Here is a 13963-nt window from a genome sequence, read left to right on the forward strand (position 1 = left end):
CTGAAAGAGCTCTTGACACAGAACTGCAGAGCTGCAGATGAGTCAGGAGAGAGCTGGAGGTCAAAACAGTGCAGGGTGACCCCAGGGGCTCTCCTGGCTCAGTGGACTGTGAACAATTAAATAGGTATATTTAACCACTGCTTGTTTCTTGTGTTTGCTGTTAGTGTGTTGTTTGTGCAAGGAAGGTATACAGAAAGGTGGGATGCTCTGGCACAAGACAACTGGACCTGTCCCTGTTATATATCTTACCTACTGACACTGCTGAAAGCTGGTCCCTGGTAGGCACTCTGCCTGATGGCTGAGAAGCATGGCCACAGCATCAAGCACAGCTGTAATGCCTCTGAAAAGAGCTGTTTTCCAACAAGGAGCTTGTTTCATTTTTACAAACAGTGAAGGGCTTTTTGGCTCTTGCTCAGCATGTGTTACCTGACATGCCAGGCGTTCCCAGCAGCCCTGAGGAGAGTCAGGCAGTGAGGAACTGCTCTGTGTACTGAGCTCAACTTGCTTTCTCGTTTTTCCAAGTCTTGGCAGACAGGTAAATTTTTTAAAGGTAGTTGTTTCTAAATACAACACGTAACTCGTTTTGCTGCAGTCTATCCATCTAGTGTTCTGTGCTTGTGGGTACAAAGTTACCAGTACCAGTTAAGGTGACTGAGAATTAAAAGTGAAATACATGTTTTTCTATCAGAGGCAGAATGGTTGAAGTTAAAAGATTTCAAGGTATTCTGCAGTTTTGAAGCTCACTGTTCTTTGCCTGCTTAAATAAAGGAAAGTGGAGCCAAATTATACATTTCTGCATAATTGAAAATGCACAAACACAGGGAGAGAGACAAAAAGAGAGAAGGCTAATTGGAAGCAATTTCCCAAGCAAGTTGCTTGATCTTGGCCATCAGAACCTGCAGTTTCAAGCCATTTAGGCACTCTGGAAAATTTTCTCTGGATATGAAACACACTTACTCAGCGCCTGTCCATTCTATGCTGCAGCCAGCGCTGGGGAAAGAGAGGTCTCTGAGTGGCTGCAGCCAGCACCCTGGGCAGCTTCCAGCCCTGCTCTGCTGCCAGCAGCAAATAAAAGCATAATGAAATAAGGACAGCTAATGCTAACGCCCAAAGGCTGATGCTGGAACGAGGAGCGTGAGAGCAGAGAATCCAGCAGCCTCTCCTCCCCCTGCAAAGCACTTGCAGCCCAGACACATCCCCATCCAGGCTGATCCTCCCTGGATTCAGTAGCTCTGAGAGGCTTCTCTCTTCCATTAATTCACTCAGCCTTCTCCCAGGCTGCACTGCTCAGCCATGTTTTCTGCACAGCAGCCACACCAAGGAAAAGGAGAATCAAAATTCACTGTGGTCATGGCCTCTCCAGTCCTCGCCATTCCCTCATGAGTCCTTGTGTTAACAGCCCCATGTAGGGAATAGGAATGAGATCAGCAGCTGCCAGCTGTGCCACAGAAATTTCCAAATAATGTTTTTTCTCTGTCTCATAGGGACACATAATGCAGCTGATACTTCTGCCCTCTTATTACACCTTTTTCTGTGCATACAATTCATCTGATAAATATACATCAAAGTAAATGTAAGAAAAAACATTAAAATTTAAATCTTACAAGTGAGCTCAAAACACCAAATCAGTGTGAAAGCTGGTTTGCTGAAGTTTTGTTCCATGCACATAGTGTATGTTAATATTTAGCAATATGCAGAAATTACAGATGTGACTTAAGCCTTCTAAGACTTTATGTAAGTTTTTCCCTCTGCAAAATAAAATTCTCTGTGGAGGAAGCATGGCATGAAAGAACTAGGAATTGTGATGACAAGATGGTCATTATTATTGACATTTTCCCTTCCATATTTTAATTTGACAGAACTAGGTAAGCACCTTTCCTAAAAGAATGAACCCAAATTGAATTCAGTTGAGTTACTGAGCGAAAGAGGGAATTATTTTCTTAATTTCCCTTAGGAACGAAAGATCTCTGCATTACTCGTACATGCCATCAAATTAAAATGGTGTGAAGAAGTACAAGTTACTCAGCAATGAAATGTTGTGGAGTAAATGGGAGGCAAATGTTAAAAATCCTCCTCTGAGCAGCCAAGAAGAAAATTCCTTCGTGATACATGTAGGTGACATAATCTTGGGACAGCCTTTCCGTAGGTGTGGGCCTTCTTTGCATGTTCCCCAGGAGAAATCTGCTCATCATTCGTCAAAGTGGCTGTAGATTTACATCTTTGTTTTCTTAGGAATATGAATCTCTGTCTATTCATTGATTTTTCATTCTGGAATTAGACTTTACAATCATGTCGTGCATCAGTCCTTATAGGCTTGCCACAGGCTTTCAGACTCTTTCCTTATAAGTTCCTGTTTTCTGGCTGAATTGAAGCATGTCTTCTGCAATAAAAAAAAAAAAATAAACAATTAAAAAAAAAATCAAGCATTGATTTAAACACGTCAGGTGTTAGAAAACTGTCAGACAGAATCTGATTCCTGGTCTGAGCTGTCTCGGGGTTTTCCTCGTGTGGTTCATTGGTCCCTAGGCATGAACTCCCTCTAATGCAATCATGAAATGTGATTGAGGAAATGAAATTCTTGGTCTCTACATAGCAATTGACCTGTGTAAAATATCCTTGAAAACCCGTATTTCCATTGAAAGAAGTTGGAGAACCTATAAATTTTAAAAATTACATACCTAGTATCTAAAAGTGCCAGGACTAGATCCTTCAGAGAATGAAGCAGTTTCACATTCTGCAGTTGTAAAGTAATGTGTCAGAAGGGGATATTGTTCCTATCCCAACCTTTCATGAAGCTTGTTTATGCCTTGAAGCACAAGTTTATTTCACTTACTTTTTGAGATGACTTTTATTCCATGCTGTAAATCAGAGTGGTTTATTGGAAAACACTAGATTAGCAGCCAGTTTTCTAAACCACCAGCACAGTATCTGACATTCCTTTCTTCACCTCTATCCTTCAAAAAATACTAATTGCAGCCCATTGTCATGTGTAAGCTGAAAACATTACACAAACATATTGTATCATAGGTGTAACAAGTGTTGTATGTCAAAAGAAGTCAATATTTGCCCAGATTTCACTGGTATCCCAGTCTTACCTGGTGAGTCAAAGATGGGATGTGTCATGCTGGAAGCTGCCTCCTCAGGCACTGGGGAGGAGAGGCTGAGCTGTGAAACAACTTCAAATCCACCTTGGTGGAATTGTAATCAGACAATGAGTGTGGAGACCTCAACAACTTCCCTTCTCCTCCTTTGTCTGAGGTCCAGTCTCTTTTGGTTTTGATCTTTGTACTGGCATGGTTTCACTGCTGGGTGCAGGATGCCTCCTCCTCCTCATGTCCTCAGTCCTGATGACATTATTGGGCATGCAAGTGAGGTCCAGACCCAGGCCCAGCCTTTGAAAGGGAAACAAAAATTAGAAATAAAATAGATTTTGACGTAGGAAGCTCTTTTCCCAAGTTGAAAAGTCACAACAGTTCCAAAATGAGAAGGCATATTTTTAGTGATTAGCTGCAGTTAATCCTAAGAATGCTTAAGGCTTTGTAATAAGTCAAACACAATATCCTCTCCTCCATGGAGAAGTGAGATGTGGGGTTTCAGAGTGGAAGAACAAAAGGATTACAAATGAGGTATTTGCAATAATTCCTCCACAGTGGCTATACATGCTACATAATATTTCCCCTTAAAATAGAAATCTGCCTTGAATTAAAGGAAGAAAATTACATTAGGAGAAAGAAGTCATATCTACAAACTCCACGAAAATCAAAAGTTCATTAGGGGAGTATGCACAAAGGCTTTTGAATGTAATTTTGCTACCAACTAGTTTTCACAAGAGTGAAGTAAGGCCTTCAAAAGCATCATTGCTCTGAGTAATTCAAATTACCTACTCTACCTGATACTATCTCTTCCCATAGAGGTTACAAAGCACTTAAAATTTTATCCACTTTGTAACAGAAATCCCCTAGGAAGATTTCAATCCATTTGCAAGCACTGCTGTAAGAAAAGAAAAGATACCAGAAGTTTTCAAAATGACCTCCAGCACATCGAGAGTTAAAAGCTTCTTCCAAGCATTGTTTTGGTATCATAAAGTTCTTTGTTCAGAAATTTACCACTGGGTCACACACACAAAAAATAACTCACTCTGGACCAAAACTCAGTCTACAAGAGTTCAGCTAAGAAACAATAATTCCTGGCTCTTTGTCCCCTTCTTTTTTCTAGCACTGAGTGTACTCCTATTAATCAGAAAACAACTTTAATTTTAAAATGAAAGGGTGTGGGCTTATAGATGAGATTGCTGATGATGTTTGAAACATCAGGTGATCTCTGCTGGTATAGATGGCTCAGCTGTCATTCAGAGGCATGCACCCCCTCCTAGGACATCTCCTGTTTTGTAGCAGTCCAAAGCCTTGTTTTTATTTTATTGGCACCCACAGGGGTGTGTTATGGCACAGGTCATTAGGGAAGGTATTACTTGGTTCCTGTCCTTCCTCACAGTAAAACCCTCACTTTGCAGGGTGGGAACAAACTCTGTAGGAAACAAAAATGCTGGCACATCCTATCCCTCTCACAGCCCAGAGTGTGGCTGTGTTTTATTCTGGCTTGCCACAGAGCTGCTCCAGGCTCAGCCACTTGCAGAGTTTTCCAGCAAGGTTGCTCCTTAGGGGTTTGTGTTTGGGCAGGTGAAAGCTGGCCTGGCTTCAATCAAAACCATTTCTAGCAAGGGTTTTGTACTGACATTAAAGGGGTTCACTACATTCTGCTTTGTGTGCTGAAGTTTGAACAACTCCAAACTAAAAAGGAAAAAAAAAAATTTAAAAAGAAGATGCAGAGGAGGACTGTATGGAATTAAAAGGCCAAAAGAATGAAACTTCCCATAAGTGCCTGCTGTGCTTTGAAATCCACAGGTGAAAATCCAGGATTCTGTGAACCAGGAGAGCTTTGCCTTCAGCTTTGGGGTACCTAGGTTTCCAGGTAGGGTCACTACTTTGCTGCCTTCACAGGTCCTGCAGATTGACAAGCCTGCAAAGCTCCTGCAGGTCACAGCAGCTGCACAGGGAACAGGTGCCATCCTGAGCAGAGCAGGAGGGAAGGGGCAGCAGGGAAGTTGCCAGAAAATGGTGTAGTGGAAGGTATCCCACCCATGGAACCAGATGATGTCCCTGGGTGTTGGAATCAGATAATCTTCAAGGCCCCTGCCAACCTAAGCCATTCCACCGTTCTATAAAGACAGCATTGTGGTAAAGTGGACAAATGTCTGTATTACTGTGTCTGGCTGCCTCCTGTCCCAGCTGCACCTTGCTGCCTGTGTGAATACACAGCTAAATCAAAGCTAGCCATTCAACTGAGCAGCAGCAGACCAGCAGAAAAGGTGACATAATTGGGGCCTCCTGGTGGCTGACAGTCACCTGAGAGCAACTTGCTCACCACTTCTCTGGGGCTGGCACACAACAGTCCCTCAGCTCAAAACATGGCCTTTAGAAACACCTGAAGCTTCTGAAAGTAGCTGTGTTGTATCAACAACTGAGGAAATCACAGGGCTAGAGGGGTCGAATATACAAATGCCTTAAGATACAGCATCCAAGGAAAAAAAAAAAAAAGAAAAAGAAAAAAGGAAAGCAAAACAATTTTAGTGTTCTTCCAGCACTGCCTCTTGCATTTACTCCAGCATGCTATATTTGGTGTGGCTGTTTCTGTAGGAGAGCTACTCTCTGACAAGTCCTGATGTAGAAGCAGCAAACCTTCAGGGAGTTTAAGGCAGCTTCTATTCAGACCCACGCTTTGTTATGATACCAAGTTTAGCCTCAGTCATGATGCTTACTGAAATCCCAGTCTATGGCTGCTCACAAGCTAAGGGTCCACATTTCTTGGGTTTCACTGATTTCACAGCATCACTGCCCATGCAAAACTCTGCTCCTGTTAATGCAAATCTTCAGCTGTAGCTCAGATGTCTGGCAATGGAGACAGGGTGGTGGCAAAGACAGCATGCAATGTACACTGATGGGGACAGGAACACGGTGTAGCTGTCAGCACAAAGAAAGGGAGGCTCATCTTGCAGCAGCAATATTTGGGACAGAAGGCTGGAAGATCAATTTAACTCCTTTGATGTGTCATATCTTGCTAGTAAAGGTTTAAATGCTATTTCTGTCTGCCACATTGATTTTCATTATCGTGGATCCTCTTCCTAAGGTAAAGAATTTCTCTCAGAGAAGTTTTCTAAACTTATTTAGCTTGAAGTGATATTATGTTTTAAATTACTACACAAATCCTCATGCCTATATGCACCAGCTCATATTATTCATTAGAAATCTGTGTACGGTACTGTGCAATTCTACTTTTCCATATAGCAAATAAATAAATTCATGATAAGTTCTTCAAAAAAAGAAAAAAGAGAACAAATCATAACTCATCCAGTTTGCAACTACAACACCCTGCCCCATTGCTCCTCTGCCATTAATCTGGAGATTGGGAGGCATTAAGTGATGCAAGACCTTTGAATCTGCCCCCTCAGAAACTCTGACAGCTCAGAACATTGTATGTTCTCCATTATTGTTCCAAAATATCAGCTTGCACACTCCAAAACTATTTAAGAAATACTGATTTAATCATATACTCCCCCACATTTCTGCAACTGCCATCACTACTGTGAGTGTTAATATGCTGAGTGGGACAATGGTGGTGTTTTGCTGCTCCAAAGAAAAATTTTTTCCTCATAAATTCCAGGAATGGGTTCTTTCAGCTGTTTTAGCTATTTTATGCAACAAATAATCTTTGCAATAGGAGAATTTGGCTCATCATGCAGATTTGTGTTCTTTATAAGTGGAAAATAATAGCAGACTGTCTTCCCCCTGTGTCAGTGCTTTTATTCCAGTCAAAGTGGATAAAATATTTCTTGAAGAGAAAGGCACAAATCAGCCTGCATGGGAAACCTGATGGTGATGACGATGATGATGATGATGATGATGATGATGATGATGATGATGATGGTGAGTGTAAGTTTGGGTGTGACATTCTGGGACAGTGCAGTTTCTTTCCTGTGGCACTTGGGATTTGTCTGGTGAGGCTTGTTAGGAGACCAATGAAAGTTCTTAAGGCTGAGATTAAAACCATGCACACTATTACTGCTGCAAGAGCTGTTTGGAGGAGCCTGAGTGTTCCCAGAATAGTACAGTTTCTTTAACATAGCTACAAGCAACACATCAAGCTCCAAAGAGATTCTTTTTTTAGGCTTGGATCTAAGGAGGTGGGGGGAGCTGACAATGACAAGCAGGCATTCATTTTTCATTTGAAGGAAAGTAATACATCTACTAAACATTTAAAGACTAACAGCATAAAGCCTTGGCAATCCCATCACTTTCTCCAAATGTAATAATGCCAAGATTTTGGTGCTGTTAGAAAAAAAAGAAACAGCACAATGTTTAAGACTACAACATAGCATTTAGCAACATTATAATAATAATAAATACAATGATATCTGGATATATATGAAATAAGGGTGCTTTTTTTTGCCTTTTTGTCTGGGCAGAGGTGTTGCAGCTGCTCCTGCATAATAATATACATCAGCCATGTGGTAGCACATGGAGGCCCTGGCAGTGTAAAAAAGGCCAATGGATTTTGCAGCAATTGCACTATAACTTTAAGAAATGTCCTGAACATTTAGCATCCCACAGAATACTTATTGTTTTGTATAGTCACAGGATTTAATGACCCTGGGCTGTATTTTTGAAGGGATTATTCGGGTGTTTATGTCTTTCACTGCTCCTTGAAGAGTTCACCTTCCTGAGCAGTCTGGTGAATGCAGTTTAGTATGTCTCAGCTCCTCCATGGAAAGAAAGGAAAGATCTTGTGGTTAGACCCAGACATTTAGTTTTCTTGAGCAATAGGTACTTCCTTACCCTCTAGACAGCTTGTTCTCTGGCTTACAGCTCTGGGTTTCCCTGCTGTCTTGGTCATGTGCAGAAAATACAATCCAATTACTTCTTCCATGTGGAGAAGATGCAGAGAGTCAGCAGAGATAGATAGATCCCTGCAGGGCAGAAAGACTCATTCTCTGCAAAATAATGAACCCTGAAGAACAAGAAAAAGAACAAGAAAAACAACATGAACAATGAAAAATAAAAGGAAGACAAAGAAGAAGAGGAAAAAAGGAAAAAAAGGAAAAAAAGGAAAAAAAGGAAAAAAGGAAAAAAGAAAAGAAGGAAAAAAGGAACAGGAAAAGAAAAGGAAAAGGAAAAGGAAAAGGAAAAGGAAAAGGAAAAGGAAAAGGAAAAGGAAAAGGAAAAGGAAAAGGAAAAGGGGAAGAGGGAAGGGGAAAAAAGAAAAAGAAAGAAAAAGAAAGAAAAAGAAAAAAGAAAAAGAAAAAGAAAAAGAAAAAGAAAAAGAAAAAGAAAAAGAAAAAGAAAAAGAAAAAGAAAAAGAAAAAGAAAAAGAAAAAGAAAAAGAAAAAGAAAAAGAAAAAGAAAAAGAAAAAGAAAAGAAGAAGAAAAAGAAAAAGAAAGAAAAAGAAAAAGAAAAAGAGAAAAAGACTGCTTACAACTGAAGACTCCATGGCCCTGAGTGAACTGAAGTTGAAAGTTCATGTAGTTTTGAATCATTGCTCGAGGCCCTCTTCAGAGTCAAACAGATCTCAGTTCATCCACCGGTTATACATTTAATTCTGCTTTAGCAGCTGCAATCAAGTCAGAAGTTTTTACTGTTTGGGAGGGTTTTGAGTGAAAGCTGATACAGCATGTGGTGAGAGAGAGCTTTCTTCAATTCCACAGACCTGAAATAATCAGTACCACAGTGTGAGCACCACTTCATTCAGATGCAGTGTAGCCAAAGCTTCTTTCCTAGTCCTGGATATCCTTCACAGAGGTGTGAGCCTGAACATTTCTGAAGCAAACACTGGCATTATCAATCACAGCAGCACCTGAGCAAGTGATCTGATTTTGAAAGTGATGAAATGGAAACTGTTGGTGCTTTTTCACCTCTGAACATCAGACAGTATGTTCACAGCTTTCTCTGGATGGAAAAATTCTATATTAGCCACATTAGTTTTGCAATTTTCCCCTTCTTCCAATGTGTTATGAATGTGGGTGGGAAAATCTGGGAACTGCTATTGTTTGCAATAAGAAGCAGTAAATATCCACTCATCACTGCTTCACCAAGATCACATTAATTATAAACACATGTAATGGGCTTTGATGTCATTGCATTCATTATTAGGATTTCATTGCCTACTGTGGAAATCAGTATTTTGGGGATCTTCTTAAGGAAGTAATTCCTTTTGCACATGTATAAGATTGTTGATCTTGCAAAACAATATCTGACTATATATATTTTTAACTCCTCCCTTCTCCCCAAGCCAAAATTTGCCAGTTATGTTTGTGAAACAAAAAAAACCCCTCATTTTGTGGCAAAACACTACTTGGAAAACCTCCTCAATGCTCTTCTCCCAGCTTGTAGATATGGTGATGTTCACTTTCTCAGGCTTACCCAGAAGCCTGAACAGACACTGTAAATTCAAGGAGCCCCTCCACCTTGCACGTGCACTGGTGTAATTCACAAGCAGCTGTGCCCTCAGCAAAGCCCAGGCTGGGTGATAGCAGCCTTGCCCCCACAGAGGAGCACCTGCAGCTGCAGATGGCTTCAGAGAAATCAGAAGGTGGCAGGAGAATAGGACTCTGTGACTGCAGCCACCTCTTCCCAAGTGACCTGCACATCCAAATTATTTTTTTTCCTGGAGAAACTGGCAAATGCATGTGAAACAAACACAAGGGTATTATTCAGCCTGTTTAGGCTATGGGAGAAGTTTTGTGGGCTGCAGAATGGGTGAGTAGAGTTTCAAAAACCTTTAGCCTCTGTTTGTAGTCTGATGTTTAATGATGGTGAGTTTATTAGCCTTTCCATAAGGCTAATAAGCATAAGCTTATTAGGCATAAGCATCTGTTTCCATCCATGATGGACAAACTGAATTGCCTCCAAGACTGCTGACGTTCTCCTCTCAAAAGTCATTGGCAGCAGCTGAGCAGAATCAAACTCTGGTGTGGGGTTTGTGGAAATAGCAACCCATCACACACACATCCTTGCCCAGACAAGTTGCATTGCATAGATCTCATTTCTCTAGGAATTCAGACTCTAAACATATTTTATTTTTGCCTCTTTATTCAATGCATTTCATTCAGCTGTGCTTCAATCACTCTCTGCCAACCTTTCTTGCTCCTGTGAGGCTGGAGAAGTCATAAATATGGCAGATCCCTTTGAGCATTAATGCTGGATGCTGTCCATGACTGCTGAGCTGCAATATGTGAGCCAGCGATACCACAAAGAGGGAGTTTATATTCCTTCCCTATTACATATTTTTAGTGTGTAAATCCACAGAGCAGAAGAAATTTATAGTGAAGTGAGTGGTCATGGGGAAAGTAATCTCCATATAAAGCAGAGAGAGGTACCTCTTTCTGTCTGGGACTCCATCCACTGGGAAGTTTCCCACCAGGCTGAATGAAACCCTCAGCCACTGCTGTTCTTTTTTTGTGCCTCAGTGACAGGGGGGTCACTGACATTGTTTATCCATTATTCATTTAGCAATGCCTCTGGGAAGCAACTTAATGTCATGTATTTTTCACTTACATGAATTGCAGTAAACTGGTTTCTTCTTCAAGCCTGCCTGCACTGGGGAAATTTTCTACGTTGTTTTACAGTCAGCATAGCTTAAACTGTTGGGAGGCTGCAGCAAGGACCTGGTAATAGACAGCAGGAGGTGAGTGAGTGGTTTTTACTGATGTGGCTTCAGACTGTGGCACTAGCTACACTTACTAAAACATGAACTATTAAGACTACATAACCCAGAAATATTTTGGCTTTGTTGAAATACACAGTATCTGTCTCCCTTGGACTGAAAATGTTTCTATTCCACAAACTGCTCATTCTCCTTTGAAAGGACTGGCTTTCAGTGGGAGATTGGAGTTTTTCTTGCTTTGCTTTCCTAACCTTCTTTAAAGCAGGGTATTTTAAGTCAATATATCACTAACAAGCCCAGATGAGATTTCAGTGCAGCCTTTACTGTCAGAATCAAAATTACATGAGTACTGCATTTTGAGGCAGTGATATGTGATATGTCAAGAGGAGGAAGATTCTGATCTGGCTGGGTGAAACACTCCTGGTTAAATCCCATCACGTGTGGGGCTCTGCACAACCAGCACATTTGTGCACTAGTAAAACCAAAGGGCTGGAAAGAGAAAAAAAATTCTCTCCAGGTCTAATAGGAAGGATGTGGATAAATCACGGCTGAAAACATGGAGCAGAAAAGTTTGGTGGATACACAAGAGACCAAGATGGCAGATCCTTTGTCGAAGGAAGGCAGCTGAGGAGAAAGAGGAGGTGCTATACAGGAGGGAACACCCATATCTGTCCTCAAGACCTCCTGGTCTTGACATGAGCAGTATATGGGTCATTTGATGTGGTGGATTAAAATCATCTTGTAGTTGCAAAGATACATTTTCTGAAGAAGTGGAATTTGCTGAATTTCAGCTGGAGTCAGATGCACATGCTTCACTCCTTTAGACAGTCTCCAAAAATAGTAGAAGCAAGGTGGGTTGTTAAAGCATGAGTCCAAGTCCTTGTGTGAAAACACTTCCCTTGGCATAGGAGGCATTTCTACCTCGGGATAAGACATGCCCTTGGGGCCAGATGAGTCAGAAGTGCTCAGCCTGTCCTGGGAGCACCAGAAGAAGACCCTGCTTTTCCTGCAGCTGCTGTATCCCCTCCCTACTGGGCTTCTGGCTTGAGGAGGCAGGGGCTGTGCTTTGCAATGTGCCAGGAATGACACAGGGAAGAGGAGAAGGAATGCAGGAAAAACTAGTTGTCTCTCAGCCTTTACCAAGCTCTTTTTCTCCTGAGAACTGATCCAGGGCTCCCTGTGAAATCAGGAAGCATGTGGTCATATGAAGAGGAGCCAAAGGAGGGATAGATCCTCTTCCAAAGCAGAAATCATCTGTATTTGCCTTTGGTTCTTCCACACCCTCTCAGATGGGCTATGCTCCCATCTAAGGCTGCCTCTGGAGTGGGTTTGGCTTCCAGGGTTCCCACAGCTTTGGAGGAGAGTAAAAGGCAACTGGAACTGTTTACTGACCTCTGCAAAGGGGCTAGTTAGTCACTTTTCCCTTCCCTTTTCTTTCCAGGGCCAGCCATAAAGGAGATTCAGTAATCTGTTGGCAAGGGTGCAAGCCCAGGTTTAAATTAGCTCATGGGGACCTCTGTGTGCACTGAGAGGAACCAGCTTGTTCACACCTCCATGTCCTGTACCTGACCAGGAGAATTCCTGATTCCCAAGCTGGAATTCCTGCCTGGCCACGTGTCCCAGCACAGGACCCTGTCTGCTGTGGAACACCCCTGGAAGGAAGTGCCTGTCTCTGCTCTCTGCTCCCCTGTCCCACAGCCAGAGCAGCCTTACACCCAGGGTCCAAGCCCAAAGGTAGGGTGCCATGCACAGGTCTCCCTCGAGCTCTGCACTGAGTGCAAAGGGTGCCTGAGGCCACACAGCACCTTTCCATCATCCCAAAATTATTTTCTCTGCAAAACGATTCTGAACTTGCAGACACTTGAGGGTGTCATGTCCCTCATTTTTCTTGCCTCTCAGAAGCTAAGATTTCCACATAAAATTCAAATGAAGATGGTTTTGGTGGGATACTCAGTAAAAAAGCAGGTTGAATGTTGAGACAACAAATCCTTCCTGTCTCTGGGAGATGACTGTATGTGGTCCTTAGTGCTAGACTGCCCAGATTGCCTGCTATCTAATGAACCCTTATCTTGCCTCTACCAAACATTTGACTGTAATCAAGGCTTTACACATTTGCTTTAGTCTATTCTTACTTCAGCTGACAGGGTGGTGAGAACTGCCTTACTGGTTCTCTTGAGGCATTCCTGGTGCCTCTCCAGGTTGCTAAATCATCCTCCATGCAGATCCTCTCAGAACTGGTGGCTTAAACACAGCTTCCATGCCCTCCCTCAGCTGGATTACAGGAGGGGGGCCAAGGGGTTACTCTGACCACTGTGCCAAAGGCAGCAGACCCCTCTCATCCTTGCACAACCACTGCTCAGGTTCAGGTTTGCAGTGAGGGCAGCTCTTCCTATGCAGTCATGAAGCTTACGGGAAGCACAATACAGATCATGAACTGTCAGAAAACTTCCCTACATTTTCTCCATGGCAGACAGATGTGTAGGTGGGTGGTTTTTTTTTTTTGTCTCAGAAGCCTGCAGCTTGATGATTCACCAGCACAAGCTTTGAGGACTCCTACCCTCCAGTGCTGCTTCCTGCTCTGCAGTTACACTGGCTGGCAAACCTGCAAAGAGAGGGTGTGTGAGCCAAAGGAGTCCTGCAGTGAACAGAGAAGGCTGTGACTGGTGTGTCACCCACTTTAATACGATCAGGAATCCCCTTGGAGAGTGTGTCTCCCACGTATACTGCATGCTAGGCAGTATGCTCCTGTGGCACACAGAAATATGGAGTGAAACCCTTTAGAGGCTCTGATGGAAGCTTTGTCATGTCTCCCCATCCTGGGCTTGTAGTCCCAGGTGGAATCAAAGATCAGGGATTTTCCCAGCATCTGGACTGTGCTACCCAGTGTCCTGCTGTGTCCTCACTGGAGGTACAGCTCCAGCCCTGTGAGAGAGGGTAGCAGGTGATCCTGCTGTGGCACAAGCAGCATCCATCCAGGCAGAGCAGGGAATGGCAGCAGCACACCAGAAAGGGCAGGTCCTCCCCAGAGGAGAGGTAGGCTGCAATGAGCCCTAAGTGGGAATTTGAAACCCACATTATAACCATAACATCCACATAATAATTATGGAAAACGTAACATCAGCTGTGGACCACTGAGGAGAAAACAGCAACATTCCTTCCCATAAATGCAAGGTTACTACTTTTTATCCAATTTATTTGCAATGCTTAATTTACATTATTTTTCATGTGGCTGTGAAAATGCAAGTGTGA

General features: G+C 42.5%; 1 long non-coding RNA gene across 2 annotated transcripts; it reads right to left on the reverse strand.

The window, feature by feature from the left end:
- Positions 1 to 561: 561 nt before the first annotated feature.
- LOC130249424 (uncharacterized) lies at positions 562 to 13313 on the reverse strand. Of its 2 annotated transcripts, none has more exons than XR_008839797.1 (5): positions 13169 to 13313; positions 8528 to 8758; positions 7890 to 8061; positions 3096 to 3392; positions 562 to 2380 (listed from the first exon to the last, which is right to left on the reverse strand). It is a non-coding gene; the product is annotated as an uncharacterized LOC130249424 (long non-coding RNA). The 2 variants fall into 2 exon arrangements; XR_008839796.1 differs by lacking the exon at positions 13169 to 13313 and adding an exon at positions 10606 to 10951.
- Positions 13314 to 13963: the final 650 nt, after the last annotated feature.

Source organism: Oenanthe melanoleuca, chromosome 2 (genome assembly GCF_029582105.1).
Source record: "Oenanthe melanoleuca isolate GR-GAL-2019-014 chromosome 2, OMel1.0, whole genome shotgun sequence".
Classification (NCBI taxonomy): Eukaryota; Metazoa; Chordata; class Aves; order Passeriformes; family Muscicapidae; genus Oenanthe; species Oenanthe melanoleuca.